Genomic DNA, 21,734 nt, shown 5'->3' on the forward strand with positions numbered 1-21,734 from the left:
CAGGGGAGGCTGACACAGGGCTAAGAATGGCTCGAGGGCAAGGCGCTTATTTCGGCATTACACATGGGCCACGTGGGTTTTGGTATATCCGAAAGCAGGTCAGCTCTGCCGCTGTAAAACCCTTGCAGGTTCCACCGAGATTTGAACTCGGATCGCTGGATTCAAAGTCCAGAGTGCTAACCATTACACCATGGAACCCGGCTGCGGAAAGGCTTTTCCTGCAGCAAGTGTGGCAGACGTAAAAGGTCATTTAAAAATTAAATTCCAATGGTAGAAGGGGTCTTCCAACGGATGGCTTTTCTTTGCAGGTAAAACGCCGGCAGGCTCGGAAACAACGCGCGGCTTTTTTGGGAAGAAGCATTCTCTGGGTTCCCTTAGCAGGGGAGCCCCTTGGGGCTCTGCAGGCGGAGCTGCAGCATCGGCTGCTGCTTGAGCATCAAAAGCTCGCACAAAGAAAGCCAGGATTTTGGCAGATCAGACAGCGAGTGAGTGGCAGGTTCCACTGAGATTTTAACTCCGATGGCTTGATTCCGAGTGCTAACCATTACACCATGGAACCACACACGGAGCTACCAGACCCCCCTAGCTGAACGGGTGATGTAAATGATCGTTTAAAAAAAGTTTGCTGCAGGAAACGTGGAGTTTTCCCGGGCGGATTTCCTTTCAACTACGAATTCTAAACAACGGCAGCCTCGAAACAGACATGTGGCTTTTCGCTCAACCGCCCTACTTTGGAACTATGTCTGGAAACGTTTTGACATGGCCCGACTGTTCAGAAAGGGAAAAGCGTGGAGCAGAGGTGAGTGTAACGATTCTTTTGATGTGCAACAGGAAGAGGACCAAACGGCCGTTTTGCTGTTATGGCTAGCTCGTGACCCTCTAGCTTACGTGATGGCCCTCTATGAGAGTTGCAGAGGAGCTCTGGCACCGTTATTACAGCCAGGATGTTGGCTCCTTGACAGATCAACGCGCTTTGGCAGAGCTGAGCTCTGAAAAAGTGGTGCCAGGTTCCACTGAGATTTGAACTCGGATCGCTGGATTCAAAGTCCAGAGTGCTAACCATTACACCATGGAACCAGGACAAGTTGCGCTTGCCCTCCCCATGGCGTGCTGAAGGGCTGTAGTGTAGGGTCCTGTCGCACAATGCTTCTTTTGCGCTTAAGACCTGTCCAGCATGGCGGGAAATCAGCCAACAAAAAGATGAAAATGTCAGAATAGCGTCTTCACTTCGTTGTTCAGGCAGCATTAGAAAATCCGGTGTGGCGTTTTGCTAATCTCGGCCTGGATTGGAGCTACGCCTAGTAACCACAAGACGTTGCACCATGGCGTCAAATCAGCAAATAACGACCAGACTAATTCTTGGGAGGGAGGGGGGACGCGCAGCTCGGTCTTTGCTCAGGTTGCGAAAGATTCGCAATCATGCGATACTGCACGCAAACAAAAGCCTAATTACAAGCTAAAAGCCGACGATCAGGCCAGATTTAACAACAATAATGTCTCCCGCCGTTACCACAAGCTAGCCGCCTGCTGCGTCCAGGCCGGTTAGCTCAGTTGGTTAGAGCGTGGTGCTAATAACGCCAAGGTCGCGGGTTCGATCCCCGTACGGGCCATTCAGCTTCTTTTCACCGGTTCAGCCTTTCGTAATGAACCCACTTTCACATTCCTCAGCTGAATTGCCAGTATGCCTTTGGATTGCTGCATTTGTGTTAGAAGAAATGCCTTTTCTTCCCCTTCTTTTTTCATTTTAAATCAGGTTCTTTTGCTGGCCATTCACTCCTTTTGTTCTTCAGGATAGCTGCTGAATGCAAAGGCCCCTGCTCATTAGACAAGTTTGCAATGAGCTGTAGCGGGAATTTTCTGGACGTCTGCTGCAAAAGGCAGTCTGAAGGTTGAGCCAATCGTGCACCTTTCTTGCTTCGAGAAACAGGCTCGCTATGCTAAGATGCAGAAAAGTCCTAGCTGAGCCAAAGTGTCTTTGGAGCTGTATGAGCAGGGGAGGCTGACACAGGGCTAAGAATGGCTCGAGGGCAAGGCGCTTATTTCGGCATTACACATGGGCCACGTGGGTTTTGGTATATCCGAAAGCAGGTCAGCTCTGCCGCTGTAAAACCCTTGCAGGTTCCACCGAGATTTGAACTCGGATCGCTGGATTCAAAGTCCAGAGTGCTAACCATTACACCATGGAACCCGGCTGCGGAAAGGCTTTTCCTGCAGCAAGTGTGGCAGACGTAAAAGGTCATTTAAAAATTAAATTCCAATGGTAGAAGGGGTCTTCCAACGGATGGCTTTTCTTTGCAGGTAAAACGCCGGCAGGCTCGGAAACAACGCGCGGCTTTTTTGGGAAGAAGCATTCTCTGGGTTCCCTTAGCAGGGGAGCCCCTTGGGGCTCTGCAGGCGGAGCTGCAGCATCGGCTGCTGCTTGAGCATCAAAAGCTCGCACAAAGAAAGCCAGGATTTTGGCAGATCAGACAGCGAGTGAGTGGCAGGTTCCACTGAGATTTTAACTCCGATGGCTTGATTCCGAGTGCTAACCATTACACCATGGAACCACACACGGAGCTACCAGACCCCCCTAGCTGAACGGGTGATGTAAATGATCGTTTAAAAAAAGTTTGCTGCAGGAAACGTGGAGTTTTGCCCGGGCGAATTTCCTTTCAACTACGAATTCTAAACAACGGCAGCCTCGAAACAGACATGTGGCTTTTCGCTCAACCGCCCTACTTTGGAACTATGTCTGGAAACGTTTTGACGTGGCCCGACTGTTCAGAAAGGGAAAAGCGTGGAGCAGAGGTGAGTGTAACGATTCTTTTGATGTGCAACAGGAAGAGGACCAAACGGCCGTTTTGCTGTTATGGCTAGCTCGTGACCCTCTAGCTTACGTGATGGCCCTCTATGAGAGTTGCAGAGGAGCTCTGGCACCGTTATTACAGCCAGGATGTTGGCTCCTTGACAGTTCAACGCGCTTTGGCAGAGCTGAGCTCTGAAAAAGTGGTGCCAGGTTCCACTGAGATTTGAACTCGGATCGCTGGATTCAAAGTCCAGAGTGCTAACCATTACACCATGGAACCAGGACAAGTTGCGCTTGCCCTCCCCATGGCGTGCTGAAGGGCTGTAGTGTAGGGTCCTGTCGCACAATGCTTCTTTTGCGCTTAAGACCTGTCCAGCATGGCGGGAAATCAGCCAACAAAAAGATGAAAATGTCAGAATAGCGTCTTCACTTCGTTGTTCAGGCAGCATTAGAAAATCCGGTGTGGCGTTTTGCTAAATCTCGGCCTGGATTGGAGCTACGCCTAGTAACCACAAGACGTTGCACCATGGCGTCAAATCAGCAAATAACGACCAGACTAATTCTTGGGAGGGAGGGGACGCGCAGCTCGGTCTTTGCTCAGGTTGCGAAAGATTCGCAATCATGCGATACTGCACGCAAACAAAAGCCTAATTACAAGCTAAAAGCCGACGATCAGGCCAGATTTAACAACAATAATGTCTCCCGCCGTTACCACAAGCTAGCCGCCTGCTGCGTCCAGGCCGGTTAGCTCAGTTGGTTAGAGCGTGGTGCTAATAACGCCAAGGTCGCGGGTTCGATCCCCGTACGGGCCATTCAGCTTCTTTTCACCGGTTCAGCCTTTCGTAATGAACCCACTTTCACATTCCTCAGCTGAATTGCCAGTATGCCTTTGGATTGCTGCATTTGTGTTAGAAGAAATGCCTTTTCTTCCCCTTCTTTTTTCATTTTAAATCAGGTTCTTTTGCTGGCCATTCACTCCTTTTGTTCTTCAGGATAGCTGCTGAATGCAAAGGCCCCTGCTCATTAGACAAGTTTGCAATGAGCTGTAGCGGGAATTTTCTGGACGTCTGCTGCAAAAGGCAGTCTGAAGGTTGAGCCAATCGTGCACCTTTCTTGCTTCGAGAAACAGGCTCGCTATGCTAAGATGCAGAAAAGTCCTAGCTGAGCCAAAGTGTCTTTGGAGCTGTATGAGCAGGGGAGGCTGACACAGGGCTAAGAATGGCTCGAGGGCAAGGCGCTTATTTCGGCATTACACATGGGCCACGTGGGTTTTGGTATATCCGAAAGCAGGTCAGCTCTGCCGCTGTATACCCTTGCAGGTTCCACCGAGATTTGAACTCGGATCGCTGGATTCAGAGTCCAGAGTGCTAACCATTACACCATGGAACCCGGCTGCGGAAAGGCTTTTCCTGCAGCAAGTGTGGCAGACGTAAAAGGTCATTTAAAAATTAAATTCCAATGGTAGAAGGGGTCTTCCAACGGATGGCTTTTCTTTGCAGGTAAAACGCCGGCAGGCTCGGAAACAACGCGCGGCTTTTTTGGGAAGAAGCATTCTCTGGGTTCCCTTAGCAGGGGAGCCCCTTGGGGCTCTGCAGGCGGAGCTGCAGCATCGGCTGCTGCTTGAGCATCAAAAGCTCGCACAAAGAAAGCCAGGATTTTGGCAGATCAGACAGCGAGTGAGTGGCAGGTTCCACTGAGATTTTAACTCCGATGGCTTGATTCCGAGTGCTAACCATTACACCATGGAACCACACACGGAGCTACCAGACCCCCCTAGCTGAACGGGTGATGTAAATGATCGTTTAAAAAAAGTTTGCTGCAGGAAACGTGGAGTTTTGCCCGGGCGAATTTCCTTTCAACTACGAATTCTAAACAACGGCAGCCTCGAAACAGACATGTGGCTTTTCGCTCAACCGCCCTACTTTGGAACTATGTCTGGAAACGTTTTGACGTGGCCCGACTGTTCAGAAAGGGAAAAGCGTGGAGCAGAGGTGAGTGTAACGATTCTTTTGATGTGCAACAGGAAGAGGACCAAACGGCCGTTTTGCTGTTATGGCTAGCTCGTGACCCTCTAGCTTACGTGATGGCCCTCTATGAGAGTTGCAGAGGAGCTCTGGCACCGTTATTACAGCCAGGATGTTGGCTCCTTGACAGTTCAACGCGCTTTGGCAGAGCTGAGCTCTGAAAAAGTGGTGCCAGGTTCCACCGAGATTTGAACTCGGATCGCTGGATTCAAAGTCCAGAGTGCTAACCATTACACCATGGAACCAGGACAAGTTGCGCTTGCCCTCCCCATGGCGTGCTGAAGGGCTGTAGTGTAGGGTCCTGTCGCACAATGCTTCTTTTGCGCTTAAGACCTGTCCAGCATGGCGGGAAATCAGCCAACAAAAAGATGAAAATGTCAGAATAGCGTCTTCACTTCGTTGTTCAGGCAGCATTAGAAAATCCGGTGTGGCGTTTTGCTTAATCTCGGCCTGGATTGGAGCTACGCCTAGTAACCACAAGACGTTGCACCATGGCGTCAAATCAGCAAATAACGACCAGACTAATTCTTGGGAGGGAGGGAGGGGACGCGCAGCTCTGTCTTTGCTCAGGTTGCGAAAGATTCGCAATCATGCGATACTGCACGCAAACAAAAGCCTAATTACAAGCTAAAAGCCGACGATCAGGCCAGATTTAACAACAATAATGTCTCCCGCCGTTACCACAAGCTAGCCGCCTGCTGCGTCCAGGCCGGTTAGCTCAGTTGGTTAGAGCGTGGTGCTAATAACGCCAAGGTCGCGGGTTCGATCCCCGTACGGGCCATTCAGCTTCTTTTCACCGGTTCAGCCTTTCGTAATGAACCCACTTTCACATTCCTCAGCTGAATTGCCAGTATGCCTTTGGATTGCTGCATTTGTGTTAGAAGAAATGCCTTTTCTTCCCCTTCTTTTTTCATTTTAAATCAGGTTCTTTTGCTGGCCATTCACTCCTTTTGTTCTTCAGGATAGCTGCTGAATGCAAAGGCCCCTGCTCATTAGACAAGTTTGCAATGAGCTGTAGCGGGAATTTTCTGGACGTCTGCTGCAAAAGGCAGTCTGAAGGTTGAGCCAATCGTGCACCTTTCTTGCTTCGAGAAACAGGCTCGCTATGCTAAGATGCAGAAAAGTCCTAGCTGAGCCAAAGTGTCTTTGGAGCTGTATGAGCAGGGGAGGCTGACACAGGGCTAAGAATGGCTCGAGGGCAAGGCGCTTATTTCAGCATTACACATGGGCCACGTGGGTTTTGGTATATCCGAAAGCAGGTCAGCTCTGCCGCTGTATACCCTTGCAGGTTCCACCGAGATTTGAACTCGGATCGCTGGATTCAGAGTCCAGAGTGCTAACCATTACACCATGGAACCCGGCTGCGGAAAGGCTTTTCCTGCAGCAAGTGTGGCAGACGTAAAAGGTCATTTAAAAATTAAATTCCAATGGTAGAAGGGGTCTTCCAACGGATGGCTTTTCTTTGCAGGTAAAACGCCGGCAGGCTCGGAAACAACGCGCGGCTTTTTTGGGAAGAAGCATTCTCTGGGTTCCCTTAGCAGGGGAGCCCCTTGGGGCTCTGCAGGCGGAGCTGCAGCATCGGCTGCTGCTTGAGCATCAAAAGCTCGCACAAAGAAAGCCAGGATTTTGGCAGATCAGACAGCGAGTGAGTGGCAGGTTCCACTGAGATTTTAACTCCGATGGCTTGATTCCGAGTGCTAACCATTACACCATGGAACCACACACGGAGCTACCAGACCCCCCTAGCTGAACGGGTGATGTAAATGATCGTTTAAAAAAAGTTTGCTGCAGGAAACGTGGAGTTTTGCCCGGGCGAATTTCCTTTCAACTACGAATTCTAAACAACGGCAGCCTCGAAACAGACATGTGGCTTTTCGCTCAACCGCCCTACTTTGGAACTATGTCTGGAAACGTTTTGACGTGGCCCGACTGTTCAGAAAGGGAAAAGCGTGGAGCAGAGGTGAGTGTAACGATTCTTTTGATGTGCAACAGGAAGAGGACCAAACGGCCGTTTTGCTGTTATGGCTAGCTCGTGACCCTCTAGCTTACGTGATGGCCCTCTATGAGAGTTGCAGAGGAGCTCTGGCACCGTTATTACAGCCAGGATGTTGGCTCCTTGACAGATCAACGCGCTTTGGCAGAGCTGAGCTCTGAAAAAGTGGTGCCAGGTTCCACTGAGATTTGAACTCGGATCGCTGGATTCAAAGTCCAGAGTGCTAACCATTACACCATGGAACCAGGACAAGTTGCGCTTGCCCTCCCCATGGCGTGCTGAAGGGCTGTAGTGTAGGGTCCTGTCGCACAATGCTTCTTTTGCGCTTAAGACCTGTCCAGCATGGCGGGAAATCAGCCAACAAAAAGATGAAAATGTCAGAATAGCGTCTTCACTTCGTTGTTCAGGCAGCATTAGAAAATCCGGTGTGGCGTTTTGCTAAATCTCGGCCTGGATTGGAGCTACGCCTAGTAACCACAAGACGTTGCACCATGGCGTCAAATCAGCAAATAACGACCAGACTAATTCTTGGGAGGGAGGGGACGCGCAGCTCGGTCTTTGCTCAGGTTGCGAAAGATTCGCAATCATGCGATACTGCACGCAAACAAAAGCCTAATTACAAGCTAAAAGCCGACGATCAGGCCAGATTTAACAACAATAATGTCTCCCGCCGTTACCACAAGCTAGCCGCCTGCTGCGTCCAGGCCGGTTAGCTCAGTTGGTTAGAGCGTGGTGCTAATAACGCCAAGGTCGCGGGTTCGATCCCCGTACGGGCCATTCAGCTTCTTTTCACCGGTTCAGCCTTTCGTAATGAACCCACTTTCACATTCCTCAGCTGAATTGCCAGTATGCCTTTGGATTGCTGCATTTGTGTTAGAAGAAATGCCTTTTCTTCCCCTTCTTTTTTCATTTTAAATCAGGTTCTTTTGCTGGCCATTCACTCCTTTTGTTCTTCAGGATAGCTGCTGAATGCAAAGGCCCCTGCTCATTAGACAAGTTTGCAATGAGCTGTAGCGGGAATTTTCTGGACGTCTGCTGCAAAAGGCAGTCTGAAGGTTGAGCCAATCGTGCACCTTTCTTGCTTCGAGAAACAGGCTCGCTATGCTAAGATGCAGAAAAGTCCTAGCTGAGCCAAAGTGTCTTTGGAGCTGTATGAGCAGGGGAGGCTGACACAGGGCTAAGAATGGCTCGAGGGCAAGGCGCTTATTTCGGCATTACACATGGGCCACGTGGGTTTTGGTATATCCGAAAGCAGGTCAGCTCTGCCGCTGTAAACCCTTGCAGGTTCCACCGAGATTTGAACTCGGATCGCTGGATTCAGAGTCCAGAGTGCTAACCATTACACCATGGAACCCGGCTGCGGAAAGGCTTTTCCTGCAGCAAGTGTGGCAGACGTAAAAGGTCATTTAAAAATTAAATTCCAATGGTAGAAGGGGTCTTCCAACGGATGGCTTTTCTTTGCAGGTAAAACGCCGGCAGGCTCGGAAACAACGCGCGGCTTTTTTGGGAAGAAGCATTCTCTGGGTTCCCTTAGCAGGGGAGCCCCTTGGGGCTCTGCAGGCGGAGCTGCAGCATCGGCTGCTGCTTGAGCATCAAAAGCTCGCACAAAGAAAGCCAGGATTTTGGCAGATCAGACAGCGAGTGAGTGGCAGGTTCCACTGAGATTTTAACTCCGATGGCTTGATTCCGAGTGCTAACCATTACACCATGGAACCACACACGGAGCTACCAGACCCCCCTAGCTGAACGGGTGATGTAAATGATCGTTTAAAAAAAGTTTGCTGCAGGAAACGTGGAGTTTTGCCCGGGCGAATTTCCTTTCAACTACGAATTCTAAACAACGGCAGCCTCGAAACAGACATGTGGCTTTTCGCTCAACCGCCCTACTTTGGAACTATGTCTGGAAACGTTTTGACGTGGCCCGACTGTTCAGAAAGGGAAAAGCGTGGAGCAGAGGTGAGTGTAACGATTCTTTTGATGTGCAACAGGAAGAGGACCAAACGGCCGTTTTGCTGTTATGGCTAGCTCGTGACCCTCTAGCTTACGTGATGGCCCTCTATGAGAGTTGCAGAGGAGCTCTGGCACCGTTATTACAGCCAGGATGTTGGCTCCTTGACAGTTCAACGCGCTTTGGCAGAGCTGAGCTCTGAAAAAGTGGTGCCAGGTTCCACTGAGATTTGAACTCGGATCGCTGGATTCAAAGTCCAGAGTGCTAACCATTACACCATGGAACCAGGACAAGTTGCGCTTGCCCTCCCCATGGCGTGCTGAAGGGCTGTAGTGTAGGGTCCTGTCGCACAATGCTTCTTTTGCGCTTAAGACCTGTCCAGCATGGCGGGAAATCAGCCAACAAAAAGATGAAAATGTCAGAATAGCGTCTTCACTTCGTTGTTCAGGCAGCATTAGAAAATCCGGTGTGGCGTTTTGCTTAATCTCGGCCTGGATTGGAGCTACGCCTAGTAACCACAAGACGTTGCACCATGGCGTCAAATCAGCAAATAACGACCAGACTAATTCTTGGGAGGGAGGGGACGCGCAGCTCGGTCTTTGCTCAGGTTGCGAAAGATTCGCAATCATGCGATACTGCACGCAAACAAAAGCCTAATTACAAGCTAAAAGCCGACGATCAGGCCAGATTTAACAACAATAATGTCTCCCGCCGTTACCACAAGCTAGCCGCCTGCTGCGTCCAGGCCGGTTAGCTCAGTTGGTTAGAGCGTGGTGCTAATAACGCCAAGGTCGCGGGTTCGATCCCCGTACGGGCCATTCAGCTTCTTTTCACCGGTTCAGCCTTTCGTAATGAACCCACTTTCACATTCCTCAGCTGAATTGCCAGTATGCCTTTGGATTGCTGCATTTGTGTTAGAAGAAATGCCTTTTCTTCCCCTTCTTTTTTCATTTTAAATCAGGTTCTTTTGCTGGCCATTCACTCCTTTTGTTCTTCAGGATAGCTGCTGAATGCAAAGGCCCCTGCTCATTAGACAAGTTTGCAATGAGCTGTAGCGGGAATTTTCTGGACGTCTGCTGCAAAAGGCAGTCTGAAGGTTGAGCCAATCGTGCACCTTTCTTGCTTCGAGAAACAGGCTCGCTATGCTAAGATGCAGAAAAGTCCTAGCTGAGCCAAAGTGTCTTTGGAGCTGTATGAGCAGGGGAGGCTGACACAGGGCTAAGAATGGCTCGAGGGCAAGGCGCTTATTTCGGCATTACACATGGGCCACGTGGGTTTTGGTATATCCGAAAGCAGGTCAGCTCTGCCGCTGTAAAACCCTTGCAGGTTCCACCGAGATTTGAACTCGGATCGCTGGATTCAGAGTCCAGAGTGCTAACCATTACACCATGGAACCCGGCTGCGGAAAGGCTTTTCCTGCAGCAAGTGTGGCAGACGTAAAAGGTCATTTAAAAATTAAATTCCAATGGTAGAAGGGGTCTTCCAACGGATGGCTTTTCTTTGCAGGTAAAACGCCGGCAGGCTCGGAAACAACGCGCGGCTTTTTTGGGAAGAAGCATTCTCTGGGTTCCCTTAGCAGGGGAGCCCCTTGGGGCTCTGCAGGCGGAGCTGCAGCATCGGCTGCTGCTTGAGCATCAAAAGCTCGCACAAAGAAAGCCAGGATTTTGGCAGATCAGACAGCGAGTGAGTGGCAGGTTCCACTGAGATTTTAACTCCGATGGCTTGATTCCGAGTGCTAACCATTACACCATGGAACCACACACGGAGCTACCAGACCCCCCTAGCTGAACGGGTGATGTAAATGATCGTTTAAAAAAAGTTTGCTGCAGGAAACGTGGAGTTTTGCCCGGGCGAATTTCCTTTCAACTACGAATTCTAAACAACGGCAGCCTCGAAACAGACATGTGGCTTTTCGCTCAACCGCCCTACTTTGGAACTATGTCTGGAAACGTTTTGACGTGGCCCGACTGTTCAGAAAGGGAAAAGCGTGGAGCAGAGGTGAGTGTAACGATTCTTTTGATGTGCAACAGGAAGAGGACCAAACGGCCGTTTTGCTGTTATGGCTAGCTCGTGACCCTCTAGCTTACGTGATGGCCCTCTATGAGAGTTGCAGAGGAGCTCTGGCACCGTTATTACAGCCAGGATGTTGGCTCCTTGACAGTTCAACGCGCTTTGGCAGAGCTGAGCTCTGAAAAAGTGGTGCCAGGTTCCACCGAGATTTGAACTCGGATCGCTGGATTCAAAGTCCAGAGTGCTAACCATTACACCATGGAACCAGGACAAGTTGCGCTTGCCCTCCCCATGGCGTGCTGAAGGGCTGTAGTGTAGGGTCCTGTCGCACAATGCTTCTTTTGCGCTTAAGACCTGTCCAGCATGGCGGGAAATCAGCCAACAAAAAGATGAAAATGTCAGAATAGCGTCTTCACTTCGTTGTTCAGGCAGCATTAGAAAATCCGGTGTGGCGTTTTGCTTAATCTCGGCCTGGATTGGAGCTACGCCTAGTAACCACAAGACGTTGCACCATGGCGTCAAATCAGCAAATAACGACCAGACTAATTCTTGGGAGGGAGGGGACGCGCAGCTCTGTCTTTGCTCAGGTTGCGAAAGATTCGCAATCATGCGATACTGCACGCAAACAAAAGCCTAATTACAAGCTAAAAGCCGACGATCAGGCCAGATTTAACAACAATAATGTCTCCCGCCGTTACCACAAGCTAGCCGCCTGCTGCGTCCAGGCCGGTTAGCTCAGTTGGTTAGAGCGTGGTGCTAATAACGCCAAGGTCGCGGGTTCGATCCCCGTACGGGCCATTCAGCTTCTTTTCACCGGTTCAGCCTTTCGTAATGAACCCACTTTCACATTCCTCAGCTGAATTGCCAGTATGCCTTTGGATTGCTGCATTTGTGTTAGAAGAAATGCCTTTTCTTCCCCTTCTTTTTTCATTTTAAATCAGGTTCTTTTGCTGGCCATTCACTCCTTTTGTTCTTCAGGATAGCTGCTGAATGCAAAGGCCCCTGCTCATTAGACAAGTTTGCAATGAGCTGTAGCGGGAATTTTCTGGACGTCTGCTGCAAAAGGCAGTCTGAAGGTTGAGCCAATCGTGCACCTTTCTTGCTTCGAGAAACAGGCTCGCTATGCTAAGATGCAGAAAAGTCCTAGCTGAGCCAAAGTGTCTTTGGAGCTGTATGAGCAGGGGAGGCTGACACAGGGCTAAGAATGGCTCGAGGGCAAGGCGCTTATTTCGGCATTACACATGGGCCACGTGGGTTTTGGTATATCCGAAAGCAGGTCAGCTCTGCCGCTGTAAACCCTTGCAGGTTCCACCGAGATTTGAACTCGGATCGCTGGATTCAAAGTCCAGAGTGCTAACCATTACACCATGGAACCCGGCTGCGGAAAGGCTTTTCCTGCAGCAAGTGTGGCAGACGTAAAAGGTCATTTAAAAATTAAATTCCAATGGTAGAAGGGGTCTTCCAACGGATGGCTTTTCTTTGCAGGTAAAACGCCGGCAGGCTCGGAAACAACGCGCGGCTTTTTTGGGAAGAAGCATTCTCTGGGTTCCCTTAGCAGGGGAGCCCCTTGGGGCTCTGCAGGCGGAGCTGCAGCATCGGCTGCTGCTTGAGCATCAAAAGCTCGCACAAAGAAAGCCAGGATTTTGGCAGATCAGACAGCGAGTGAGTGGCAGGTTCCACTGAGATTTTAACTCCGATGGCTTGATTCCGAGTGCTAACCATTACACCATGGAACCACACACGGAGCTACCAGACCCCCCTAGCTGAACGGGTGATGTAAATGATCGTTTAAAAAAAGTTTGCTGCAGGAAACGTGGAGTTTTGCCCGGGCGAATTTCCTTTCAACTACGAATTCTAAACAACGGCAGCCTCGAAACAGACATGTGGCTTTTCGCTCAACCGCCCTACTTTGGAACTATGTCTGGAAACGTTTTGACGTGGCCCGACTGTTCAGAAAGGGAAAAGCGTGGAGCAGAGGTGAGTGTAACGATTCTTTTGATGTGCAACAGGAAGAGGACCAAACGGCCGTTTTGCTGTTATGGCTAGCTCGTGACCCTCTAGCTTACGTGATGGCCCTCTATGAGAGTTGCAGAGGAGCTCTGGCACCGTTATTACAGCCAGGATGTTGGCTCCTTGACAGTTCAACGCGCTTTGGCAGAGCTGAGCTCTGAAAAAGTGGTGCCAGGTTCCACCGAGATTTGAACTCGGATCGCTGGATTCAAAGTCCAGAGTGCTAACCATTACACCATGGAACCAGGACAAGTTGCGCTTGCCCTCCCCATGGCGTGCTGAAGGGCTGTAGTGTAGGGTCCTGTCGCACAATGCTTCTTTTGCGCTTAAGACCTGTCCAGCATGGCGGGAAATCAGCCAACAAAAAGATGAAAATGTCAGAATAGCGTCTTCACTTCGTTGTTCAGGCAGCATTAGAAAATCCGGTGTGGCGTTTTGCTAAATCTCGGCCTGGATTGGAGCTACGCCTAGTAACCACAAGACGTTGCACCATGGCGTCAAATCAGCAAATAACGACCAGACTAATTCTTGGGAGGGAGGGGACGCGCAGCTCGGTCTTTGCTCAGGTTGCGAAAGATTCGCAATCATGCGATACTGCACGCAAACAAAAGCCTAATTACAAGCTAAAAGCCGACGATCAGGCCAGATTTAACAACAATAATGTCTCCCGCCGTTACCACAAGCTAGCCGCCTGCTGCGTCCAGGCCGGTTAGCTCAGTTGGTTAGAGCGTGGTGCTAATAACGCCAAGGTCGCGGGTTCGATCCCCGTACGGGCCATTCAGCTTCTTTTCACCGGTTCAGCCTTTCGTAATGAACCCACTTTCACATTCCTCAGCTGAATTGCCAGTATGCCTTTGGATTGCTGCATTTGTGTTAGAAGAAATGCCTTTTCTTCCCCTTCTTTTTTCATTTTAAATCAGGTTCTTTTGCTGGCCATTCACTCCTTTTGTTCTTCAGGATAGCTGCTGAATGCAAAGGCCCCTGCTCATTAGACAAGTTTGCAATGAGCTGTAGCGGGAATTTTCTGGACGTCTGCTGCAAAAGGCAGTCTGAAGGTTGAGCCAATCGTGCACCTTTCTTGCTTCGAGAAACAGGCTCGCTATGCTAAGATGCAGAAAAGTCCTAGCTGAGCCAAAGTGTCTTTGGAGCTGTATGAGCAGGGGAGGCTGACACAGGGCTAAGAATGGCTCGAGGGCAAGGCGCTTATTTCGGCATTACACATGGGCCACGTGGGTTTTGGTATATCCGAAAGCAGGTCAGCTCTGCCGCTGTAAAACCCTTGCAGGTTCCACCGAGATTTGAACTCGGATCGCTGGATTCAGAGTCCAGAGTGCTAACCATTACACCATGGAACCCGGCTGCGGAAAGGCTTTTCCTGCAGCAAGTGTGGCAGACGTAAAAGGTCATTTAAAAATTAAATTCCAATGGTAGAAGGGGTCTTCCAACGGATGGCTTTTCTTTGCAGGTAAAACGCCGGCAGGCTCGGAAACAACGCGCGGCTTTTTTGGGAAGAAGCATTCTCTGGGTTCCCTTAGCAGGGGAGCCCCTTGGGGCTCTGCAGGCGGAGCTGCAGCATCGGCTGCTGCTTGAGCATCAAAAGCTCGCACAAAGAAAGCCAGGATTTTGGCAGATCAGACAGCGAGTGAGTGGCAGGTTCCACTGAGATTTTAACTCCGATGGCTTGATTCCGAGTGCTAACCATTACACCATGGAACCACACACGGAGCTACCAGACCCCCCTAGCTGAACGGGTGATGTAAATGATCGTTTAAAAAAAGTTTGCTGCAGGAAACGTGGAGTTTTGCCCGGGCGAATTTCCTTTCAACTACGAATTCTAAACAACGGCAGCCTCGAAACAGACATGTGGCTTTTCGCTCAACCGCCCTACTTTGGAACTATGTCTGGAAACGTTTTGACGTGGCCCGACTGTTCAGAAAGGGAAAAGCGTGGAGCAGAGGTGAGTGTAACGATTCTTTTGATGTGCAACAGGAAGAGGACCAAACGGCCGTTTTGCTGTTATGGCTAGCTCGTGACCCTCTAGCTTACGTGATGGCCCTCTATGAGAGTTGCAGAGGAGCTCTGGCACCGTTATTACAGCCAGGATGTTGGCTCCTTGACAGATCAACGCGCTTTGGCAGAGCTGAGCTCTGAAAAAGTGGTGCCAGGTTCCACCGAGATTTGAACTCGGATCGCTGGATTCAAAGTCCAGAGTGCTAACCATTACACCATGGAACCAGGACAAGTTGCGCTTGCCCTCCCCATGGCGTGCTGAAGGGCTGTAGTGTAGGGTCCTGTCGCACAATGCTTCTTTTGCGCTTAAGACCTGTCCAGCATGGCGGGAAATCAGCCAACAAAAAGATGAAAATGTCAGAATAGCGTCTTCACTTCGTTGTTCAGGCAGCATTAGAAAATCCGGTGTGGCGTTTTGCTAAATCTCGGCCTGGATTGGAGCTACGCCTAGTAACCACAAGACGTTGCACCATGGCGTCAAATCAGCAAATAACGACCAGACTAATTCTTGGGAGGGAGGGGACGCGCAGCTCGGTCTTTGCTCAGGTTGCGAAAGATTCGCAATCATGCGATACTGCACGCAAACAAAAGCCTAATTACAAGCTAAAAGCCGACGATCAGGCCAGATTTAACAACAATAATGTCTCCCGCCGTTACCACAAGCTAGCCGCCTGCTGCGTCCAGGCCGGTTAGCTCAGTTGGTTAGAGCGTGGTGCTAATAACGCCAAGGTCGCGGGTTCGATCCCCGTACGGGCCATTCAGCTTCTTTTCACCGGTTCAGCCTTTCGTAATGAACCCACTTTCACATTCCTCAGCTGAATTGCCAGTATGCCTTTGGATTGCTGCATTTGTGTTAGAAGAAATGCCTTTTCTTCCCCTTCTTTTTTCATTTTAAATCAGGTTCTTTTGCTGGCCATTCACTCCTTTTGTTCTTCAGGATAGCTGCTGAATGCAAAGGCCCCTGCTCATTAGACAAGTTTGCAATGAGCTGTAGCGGGAATTTTCTGGACGTCTGCTGCAAAAGGCAGTCTGAAGGTTGAGCCAATCGTGCACCTTTCTTGCTTCGAGAAACAGGCTCGCTATGCTAAGATGCAGAAAAGTCCTAGCTGAGCCAAAGTGTCTTTGGAGCTGTATGAGCAGGGGAGGCTGACACAGGGCTAAGAATGGCTCGAGGGCAAGGCGCTTATTTCGGCATTACACATGGGCCACGTGGGTTTTGGTATATCCGAAAGCAGGTCAGCTCTGCCGCTGTAAAACCCTTGCAGGTTCCACCGAGATTTGAACTCGGATCGCTGGATTCAGAGTCCAGAGTGCTAACCATTACACCATGGAACCCGGCTGCGGAAAGGCTTTTCCTGCAGCAAGTGTGGCAGACGTAAAAGGTCATTTAAAAATTAAATTCCAATGGTAGAAGGGGTCTTCCAACGGATGGCTTTTCTTTGCAGGTAAAACGCCGGCAGGCTCGGAAACAACGCGCGGCTTTTTTGGGAAGAAGCATTCTCTGGGTTCCCTTAGCAGGGGAGCCCCTTGGGGCTCTGCAGGCGGAGCTGCAGCATCGGCTGCTGCTTGAGCATCAAAAGCTCGCACAAAGAAAGCCAGGATTTTGGCAGATCAGACAGCGAGTGAGTGGCAGGTTCCACTGAGATTTTAACTCCGATGGCTTGATTCCGAGTGCTAACCATTACACCATGGAACCACACACGGAGCTACCAGACCCCCCTAGCTGAACGGGTGATGTAAATGATCGTTTAAAAAAAGTTTGCTGCAGGAAACGTGGAGTTTTGCCCGGGCGAATTTCCTTTCAACTACGAATTCTAAACAACGGCAGCCTCGAAACAGACATGTGGCTTTTCGCTCAACCGCCCTACTTTGGAACTATGTCTGGAAACGTTTTGACGTGGCCCGACTGTTCAGAAAGGGAAAAGCGTGGAGCAGAGGTGAGTGTAACGATTCTTTTGATGTGCAACAGGAAGAGGACCAAACGGCCGTTTTGCTGTTATGGCTAGCTCGTGACCCTCTAGCTTACGTGATGGCCCTCTATGAGAGTTGCAGAGGAGCTCTGGCACCGTTATTACAGCCAGGATGTTGGCTCCTTGACAGTTCAACGCGCTTTGGCAGAGCTGAGCTCTGAAAAAGTGGTGCCAGGTTCCACCGAGATTTGAACTCGGATCGCTGGATTCAAAGTCCAGAGTGCTAACCATTACACCATGGAACCAGGACAAGTTGCGCTTGCCCTCCCCATGGCGTGCTGAAGGGCTGTAGTGTAGGGTCCTGTCGCACAATGCTTCTTTTGCGCTTAAGACCTGTCCAGCATGGCGGGAAATCAGCCAACAAAAAGATGAAAATGTCAGAATAGCGTCTTCACTTCGTTGTTCAGGCAGCATTAGAAAATCCGGTGTGGCGTTTTGCTAAATCTCGGCCTGGATTGGAGCTACGCCTAGTAACCACAAGACGTTGCACCATGGCGTCAAATCAGCAAATAACGACCAGACTAATTCTTGGGAGGGAGGGGACGCGCAGCTCGGTCTTTGCTCAGGTTGCGAAAGATTCGCAATCATGCGATACTGCACGCAAACAAAAGCCTAATTACAAGCTAAAAGCCGACGATCAGGCCAGATTTAACAACAATAATGTCTCCCGCCGTTACCACAAGCTAGCCGCCTGCTGCGTCCAGGCCGGTTAGCTCAGTTGGTTAGAGCGTGGTGCTAATAACGCCAAGGTCGCGGGTTCGATCCCCGTACGGGCCATTCAGCTTCTTTTCACCGGTTCAGCCTTTCGTAATGAACCCACTTTCACATTCCTCAGCTGAATTGCCAGTATGCCTTTGGATTGCTGCATTTGTGTTAGAAGAAATGCCTTTTCTTCCCCTTCTTTTTTCATTTTAAATCAGGTTCTTTTGCTGGCCATTCACTCCTTTTGTTCTTCAGGATAGCTGCTGAATGCAAAGGCCCCTGCTCATTAGACAAGTTTGCAATGAGCTGTAGCGGGAATTTTCTGGACGTCTGCTGCAAAAGGCAGTCTGAAGGTTGAGCCAATCGTGCACCTTTCTTGCTTCGAGAAACAGGCTCGCTATGCTAAGATGCAGAAAAGTCCTAGCTGAGCCAAAGTGTCTTTGGAGCTGTATGAGCAGGGGAGGCTGACACAGGGCTAAGAATGGCTCGAGGGCAAGGCGCTTATTTCGGCATTACACATGGGCCACGTGGGTTTTGGTATATCCGAAAGCAGGTCAGCTCTGCCGCTGTAAAACCCTTGCAGGTTCCACCGAGATTTGAACTCGGATCGCTGGATTCAAAGTCCAGAGTGCTAACCATTACACCATGGAACCCGGCTGCGGAAAGGCTTTTCCTGCAGCAAGTGTGGCAGACGTAAAAGGTCATTTAAAAATTAAATTCCAATGGTAGAAGGGGTCTTCCAACGGATGGCTTTTCTTTGCAGGTAAAACGCCGGCAGGCTCGGAAACAACGCGCGGCTTTTTTGGGAAGAAGCATTCTCTGGGTTCCCTTAGCAGGGGAGCCCCTTGGGGCTCTGCAGGCGGAGCTGCAGCATCGGCTGCTGCTTGAGCATCAAAAGCTCGCACAAAGAAAGCCAGGATTTTGGCAGATCAGACAGCGAGTGAGTGGCAGGTTCCACTGAGATTTTAACTCCGATGGCTTGATTCCGAGTGCTAACCATTACACCATGGAACCACACACGGAGCTACCAGACCCCCCTAGCTGAACGGGTGATGTAAATGATCGTTTAAAAAAAGTTTGCTGCAGGAAACGTGGAGTTTTGCCCGGGCGAATTTCCTTTCAACTACGAATTCTAAACAACGGCAGCCTCGAAACAGACATGTGGCTTTTCGCTCAACCGCCCTACTTTGGAACTATGTCTGGAAACGTTTTGACGTGGCCCGACTGTTCAGAAAGGGAAAAGCGTGGAGCAGAGGTGAGTGTAACGATTCTTTTGATGTGCAACAGGAAGAGGACCAAACGGCCGTTTTGCTGTTATGGCTAGCTCGTGACCCTCTAGCTTACGTGATGGCCCTCTATGAGAGTTGCAGAGGAGCTCTGGCACCGTTATTACAGCCAGGATGTTGGCTCCTTGACAGTTCAACGCGCTTTGGCAGAGCTGAGCTCTGAAAAAGTGGTGCCAGGTTCCACGAGATTTGAACTCGGATCGCTGGATTCAAAGTCCAGAGTGCTAACCATTACACCATGGAACCAGGACAAGTTGCGCTTGCCCTCCCCATGGCGTGCTGAAGGGCTGTAGTGTAGGGTCCTGTCGCACAATGCTTCTTTTGCGCTTAAGACCTGTCCAGCATGGCGGGAAATCAGCCAACAAAAAGATGAAAATGTCAGAATAGCGTCTTCACTTCGTTGTTCAGGCAGCATTAGAAAATCCGGTGTGGCGTTTTGCTAAATCTCGGCCTGGATTGGAGCTACGCCTAGTAACCACAAGACGTTGCACCATGGCGTCAAATCAGCAAATAACGACCAGACTAATTCTTGGGAGGGAGGGGGACGCGCAGCTCGGTCTTTGCTCAGGTTGCGAAAGATTCGCAATCATGCGATACTGCACGCAAACAAAAGCCTAATTACAAGCTAAAAGCCGACGATCAGGCCAGATTTAACAACAATAATGTCTCCCGCCGTTACCACAAGCTAGCCGCCTGCTGCGTCCAGGCCGGTTAGCTCAGTTGGTTAGAGCGTGGTGCTAATAACGCCAAGGTCGCGGGTTCGATCCCCGTACGGGCCATTCAGCTTCTTTTCACCGGTTCAGCCTTTCGTAATGAACCCACTTTCACATTCCTCAGCTGAATTGCCAGTATGCCTTTGGATTGCTGCATTTGTGTTAGAAGAAATGCCTTTTCTTCCCCTTCTTTTTTCATTTTAAATCAGGTTCTTTTGCTGGCCATTCACTCCTTTTGTTCTTCAGGATAGCTGCTGAATGCAAAGGCCCCTGCTCATTAGACAAGTTTGCAATGAGCTGTAGCGGGAATTTTCTGGACGTCTGCTGCAAAAGGCAGTCTGAAGGTTGAGCCAATCGTGCACCTTTCTTGCTTCGAGAAACAGGCTCGCTATGCTAAGATGCAGAAAAGTCCTAGCTGAGCCAAAGTGTCTTTGGAGCTGTATGAGCAGGGGAGGCTGACACAGGGCTAAGAATGGCTCGAGGGCAAGGCGCTTATTTCGGCATTACACATGGGCCACGTGGGTTTTGGTATATCCGAAAGCAGGTCAGCTCTGCCGCTGTAAAACCCTTGCAGGTTCCACCGAGATTTGAACTCGGATCGCTGGATTCAGAGTCCAGAGTGCTAACCATTACACCATGGAACCCGGCTGCGGAAAGGCTTTTCCTGCAGCAAGTGTGGCAGACGTAAAAGGTCATTTAAAAATTAAATTCCAATGGTAGAAGGGGTCTTCCAACGGATGGCTTTTCTTTGCAGGTAAAACGCCGGCAGGCTCGGAAACAACGCGCGGCTTTTTTGGGAAGAAGCATTCTCTGGGTTCCCTTAGCAGGGGAGCCCCTTGGGGCTCTGCAGGCGGAGCTGCAGCATCGGCTGCTGCTTGAGCATCAAAAGCTCGCACAAAGAAAGCCAGGATTTTGGCAGATCAGACAGCGAGTGAGTGGCAGGTTCCACTGAGATTTTAACTCCGATGGCTTGATTCCGAGTGCTAACCATTACACCATGGAACCACACACGGAGCTACCAGACCCCCCTAGCTGAACGGGTGATGTAAATGATCGTTTAAAAAAAGTTTGCTGCAGGAAACGTGGAGTTTTGCCCGGGCGAATTTCCTTTCAACTACGAATTCTAAACAACGGCAGCCTCGAAACAGACATGTGGCTTTTCGCTCAACCGCCCTACTTTGGAACTATGTCTGGAAACGTTTTGACGTGGCCCGACTGTTCAGAAAGGGAAAAGCGTGGAGCAGAGGTGAGTGTAACGATTCTTTTGATGTGCAACAGGAAGAGGACCAAACGGCCGTTTTGCTGTTATGGCTAGCTCGTGACCCTCTAGCTTACGTGATGGCCCTCTATGAGAGTTGCAGAGGAGCTCTGGCACCGTTATTACAGCCAGGATGTTGGCTCCTTGACAGTTCAACGCGCTTTGGCAGAGCTGAGCTCTGAAAAAGTGGTGCCAGGTTCCACCGAGATTTGAACTCGGATCGCTGGATTCAAAGTCCAGAGTGCTAACCATTACACCATGGAACCAGGACAAGTTGCGCTTGCCCTCCCCATGGCGTGCTGAAGGGCTGTAGTGTAGGGTCCTGTCGCACAATGCTTCTTTTGCGCTTAAGACCTGTCCAGCATGGCGGGAAATCAGCCAACAAAAAGATGAAAATGTCAGAATAGCGTCTTCACTTCGTTGTTCAGGCAGCATTAGAAAATCCGGTGTGGCGTTTTGCTTAATCTCGGCCTGGATTGGAGCTACGCCTAGTAACCACAAGACGTTGCACCATGGCGTCAAATCAGCAAATAACGACCAGACTAATTCTTGGGAGGGAGGGGACGCGCAGCTCGGTCTTTGCTCAGGTTGCGAAAGATTCGCAATCATGCGATACTGCACGCAAACAAAAGCCTAATTACAAGCTAAAAGCCGACGATCAGGCCAGATTTAACAACAATAATGTCTCCCGCCGTTACCACAAGCTAGCCGCCTGCTGCGTCCAGGCCGGTTAGCTCAGTTGGTTAGAGCGTGGTGCTAATAACGCCAAGGTCGCGGGTTCGATCCCCGTACGGGCCATTCAGCTTCTTTTCACCGGTTCAGCCTTTCGTAATGAACCCACTTTCACATTCCTCAGCTGAATTGCCAGTATGCCTTTGGATTGCTGCATTTGTGTTAGAAGAAATGCCTTTTCTTCCCCTTCTTTTTTCATTTTAAATCAGGTTCTTTTGCTGGCCATTCACTCCTTTTGTTCTTCAGGATAGCTGCTGAATGCAAAGGCCCCTGCTCATTAGACAAGTTTG

General features: G+C 50.1%; 32 non-coding genes across 32 annotated transcripts; 11 read left to right on the forward strand and 21 right to left on the reverse strand.

Annotated features, from left to right (window-relative positions):
• Positions 1-126: 126 nt before the first annotated feature.
• trnaq-uug lies at positions 127-198 on the reverse strand. Its single transcript has one exon. It is a non-coding gene; the product is annotated as a tRNA-Gln (tRNA).
• An 807-nt stretch (positions 199-1,005) lies between these two features.
• Positions 1,006-1,077, reverse strand: trnaq-uug. Its single transcript has one exon. It is a non-coding gene; the product is annotated as a tRNA-Gln (tRNA).
• Positions 1,078-1,536: 459 nt separating this feature from the next.
• trnai-aau lies at positions 1,537-1,610 on the forward strand. The gene has a single exon. It is a non-coding gene; the product is annotated as a tRNA-Ile (tRNA).
• Positions 1,611-2,116: 506 nt separating this feature from the next.
• trnaq-uug lies at positions 2,117-2,188 on the reverse strand. The gene has a single exon. It is a non-coding gene; the product is annotated as a tRNA-Gln (tRNA).
• Positions 2,189-2,996: 808 nt separating this feature from the next.
• trnaq-uug lies at positions 2,997-3,068 on the reverse strand. Its single transcript has one exon. It is a non-coding gene; the product is annotated as a tRNA-Gln (tRNA).
• Positions 3,069-3,526: 458 nt separating this feature from the next.
• On the forward strand, positions 3,527-3,600 carry trnai-aau. Its single transcript has one exon. It is a non-coding gene; the product is annotated as a tRNA-Ile (tRNA).
• Positions 3,601-4,105: 505 nt separating this feature from the next.
• trnaq-cug lies at positions 4,106-4,177 on the reverse strand. Its single transcript has one exon. It is a non-coding gene; the product is annotated as a tRNA-Gln (tRNA).
• An 808-nt stretch (positions 4,178-4,985) lies between these two features.
• Positions 4,986-5,057, reverse strand: trnaq-uug. The gene has a single exon. It is a non-coding gene; the product is annotated as a tRNA-Gln (tRNA).
• Positions 5,058-5,519: 462 nt separating this feature from the next.
• On the forward strand, positions 5,520-5,593 carry trnai-aau. The gene has a single exon. It is a non-coding gene; the product is annotated as a tRNA-Ile (tRNA).
• Positions 5,594-6,098: 505 nt separating this feature from the next.
• trnaq-cug lies at positions 6,099-6,170 on the reverse strand. The gene has a single exon. It is a non-coding gene; the product is annotated as a tRNA-Gln (tRNA).
• An 808-nt stretch (positions 6,171-6,978) lies between these two features.
• Positions 6,979-7,050, reverse strand: trnaq-uug. The gene has a single exon. It is a non-coding gene; the product is annotated as a tRNA-Gln (tRNA).
• A 458-nt stretch (positions 7,051-7,508) lies between these two features.
• trnai-aau lies at positions 7,509-7,582 on the forward strand. Its single transcript has one exon. It is a non-coding gene; the product is annotated as a tRNA-Ile (tRNA).
• A 505-nt stretch (positions 7,583-8,087) lies between these two features.
• trnaq-cug lies at positions 8,088-8,159 on the reverse strand. The gene has a single exon. It is a non-coding gene; the product is annotated as a tRNA-Gln (tRNA).
• Positions 8,160-8,967: 808 nt separating this feature from the next.
• Positions 8,968-9,039, reverse strand: trnaq-uug. Its single transcript has one exon. It is a non-coding gene; the product is annotated as a tRNA-Gln (tRNA).
• A 458-nt stretch (positions 9,040-9,497) lies between these two features.
• On the forward strand, positions 9,498-9,571 carry trnai-aau. The gene has a single exon. It is a non-coding gene; the product is annotated as a tRNA-Ile (tRNA).
• A 506-nt stretch (positions 9,572-10,077) lies between these two features.
• On the reverse strand, positions 10,078-10,149 carry trnaq-cug. The gene has a single exon. It is a non-coding gene; the product is annotated as a tRNA-Gln (tRNA).
• Positions 10,150-10,957: 808 nt separating this feature from the next.
• trnaq-uug lies at positions 10,958-11,029 on the reverse strand. The gene has a single exon. It is a non-coding gene; the product is annotated as a tRNA-Gln (tRNA).
• A 458-nt stretch (positions 11,030-11,487) lies between these two features.
• On the forward strand, positions 11,488-11,561 carry trnai-aau. The gene has a single exon. It is a non-coding gene; the product is annotated as a tRNA-Ile (tRNA).
• A 505-nt stretch (positions 11,562-12,066) lies between these two features.
• trnaq-uug lies at positions 12,067-12,138 on the reverse strand. The gene has a single exon. It is a non-coding gene; the product is annotated as a tRNA-Gln (tRNA).
• Positions 12,139-12,946: 808 nt separating this feature from the next.
• Positions 12,947-13,018, reverse strand: trnaq-uug. The gene has a single exon. It is a non-coding gene; the product is annotated as a tRNA-Gln (tRNA).
• Positions 13,019-13,476: 458 nt separating this feature from the next.
• Positions 13,477-13,550, forward strand: trnai-aau. Its single transcript has one exon. It is a non-coding gene; the product is annotated as a tRNA-Ile (tRNA).
• A 506-nt stretch (positions 13,551-14,056) lies between these two features.
• Positions 14,057-14,128, reverse strand: trnaq-cug. Its single transcript has one exon. It is a non-coding gene; the product is annotated as a tRNA-Gln (tRNA).
• Positions 14,129-14,936: 808 nt separating this feature from the next.
• trnaq-uug lies at positions 14,937-15,008 on the reverse strand. The gene has a single exon. It is a non-coding gene; the product is annotated as a tRNA-Gln (tRNA).
• A 458-nt stretch (positions 15,009-15,466) lies between these two features.
• On the forward strand, positions 15,467-15,540 carry trnai-aau. The gene has a single exon. It is a non-coding gene; the product is annotated as a tRNA-Ile (tRNA).
• A 506-nt stretch (positions 15,541-16,046) lies between these two features.
• trnaq-cug lies at positions 16,047-16,118 on the reverse strand. The gene has a single exon. It is a non-coding gene; the product is annotated as a tRNA-Gln (tRNA).
• Positions 16,119-16,926: 808 nt separating this feature from the next.
• trnaq-uug lies at positions 16,927-16,998 on the reverse strand. The gene has a single exon. It is a non-coding gene; the product is annotated as a tRNA-Gln (tRNA).
• Positions 16,999-17,456: 458 nt separating this feature from the next.
• On the forward strand, positions 17,457-17,530 carry trnai-aau. The gene has a single exon. It is a non-coding gene; the product is annotated as a tRNA-Ile (tRNA).
• Positions 17,531-18,036: 506 nt separating this feature from the next.
• trnaq-uug lies at positions 18,037-18,108 on the reverse strand. Its single transcript has one exon. It is a non-coding gene; the product is annotated as a tRNA-Gln (tRNA).
• Positions 18,109-19,446: 1,338 nt separating this feature from the next.
• Positions 19,447-19,520, forward strand: trnai-aau. The gene has a single exon. It is a non-coding gene; the product is annotated as a tRNA-Ile (tRNA).
• Positions 19,521-20,026: 506 nt separating this feature from the next.
• On the reverse strand, positions 20,027-20,098 carry trnaq-cug. Its single transcript has one exon. It is a non-coding gene; the product is annotated as a tRNA-Gln (tRNA).
• Positions 20,099-20,906: 808 nt separating this feature from the next.
• trnaq-uug lies at positions 20,907-20,978 on the reverse strand. Its single transcript has one exon. It is a non-coding gene; the product is annotated as a tRNA-Gln (tRNA).
• Positions 20,979-21,436: 458 nt separating this feature from the next.
• On the forward strand, positions 21,437-21,510 carry trnai-aau. Its single transcript has one exon. It is a non-coding gene; the product is annotated as a tRNA-Ile (tRNA).
• Positions 21,511-21,734: the final 224 nt, after the last annotated feature.

This window comes from Xenopus laevis, chromosome 4L, assembly GCF_017654675.1.
Source record: "Xenopus laevis strain J_2021 chromosome 4L, Xenopus_laevis_v10.1, whole genome shotgun sequence".
Classification (NCBI taxonomy): Eukaryota; Metazoa; Chordata; class Amphibia; order Anura; family Pipidae; genus Xenopus; species Xenopus laevis.